The sequence below is a fragment of the Leptonychotes weddellii genome, chromosome 2 (assembly GCF_054177405.1).
Source record: "Leptonychotes weddellii isolate Sample4059 chromosome 2, ASM5417740v2, whole genome shotgun sequence".
NCBI lineage: Eukaryota > Metazoa > Chordata > Mammalia > Carnivora > Phocidae > Leptonychotes > Leptonychotes weddellii.
The window spans coordinates 52,427,220-52,428,457 of NC_138370.1; positions in this window are offsets into that span (position 1 = coordinate 52,427,220).

The following is a 1,238-nucleotide window of genomic DNA, read 5'->3' on the forward strand; positions in this document are numbered from 1 at the left end:
CTGGGTGGCTCAGTTGGTTAAGCGACTGCCTTCGGCTCAGGTCATGATCCTGGAGTCCCGGGATCGAGTCCCGCATCGGGCTCCCTGCTCGGCAGGGAGTCTGCTTCTCCCTCTGACCCTCCTCCCTCTCATGCTCTCTGTCTCTCATTCTCTCTCTCTCAAATAAATAAATAAAATCTTTAAAAAAAAAAAAAGAAAACTTTATAATAGTGAAGTAACTAAAATATCATTCATTCAACAAGTAAGTCCTGAACACCTACCTACTTTCCAGTAAGTAGGTGCTAAGCCATTGCTGTAGGTGCTTTGAAGAGATAATGACCCCAGACCTCATGAATCCCTCATGCCAACTTTACACAGATACATGCATACATACATTTAAGGCACATTGTGGCTAATTTCAGAAAGATACTGCATCCAACAAAGATAACTCACCAACAGCAACAAAAATAAATAGTGTTGGTTGGTACTTTCAGATCTTCCATAATCCTTCTTAATATCCTCCCTTTCCTCTGGGACAACTCTGTCAAACTTCCACACTCTTTTAATCTCTCATTCCAGAAACCTTCACTCTTGGTTCTGTATTCCAATTTATTTCAAGTCCCAGTGCAGGTGAATGCTTTCTTCCCCTCTCAAGCCTTCCCTCCAGCTCTGCTTTTATTTTTTTTATTTTTTTTTTAAAGATTTTATTTATTTATTCATGAGAGACAGAGAGAGAGAGAGGCAGAGGGAGAAGCAGGCTCCCAAGGAGCAGGGAGCCCGATGCGGGACTCGATCCCAGGACCCTGGGATCATGACCTGAGCTGAAGGCAGACGCTTAACCATCTGAGCCACCCAGGCGCCCTTCCCTCCAGCTCTGCTTTTAGAATAAGGAATGTGTTGTTGTCATAAAAATGATACAATATCACACAACCTTCATTCCCAGCCTTCTTATTTTGATTCATCTCTTACTCAACTGGACTTTCTCCAAGAATATTTACTAAGGGATACATTCCCGGAGTTGTTTCATATCTCAGAGTGTGCCTTTATATTTGAGTGGTAAGTTGAATGATCATAATATTCAATAACTTCCCACCTTTTCTCAGGAATTTATATTCATTTATTAAAGAGGTATTTACTGAGCACATACTATGTACCATAAATTGCTACAGGTGCTGTGGATATAGCAGTACATAAGGGAAATCTGGTTCCTGCTCTGGTGGATCTTTAGCTAGATGATCTACATAGACACATTTCTATTC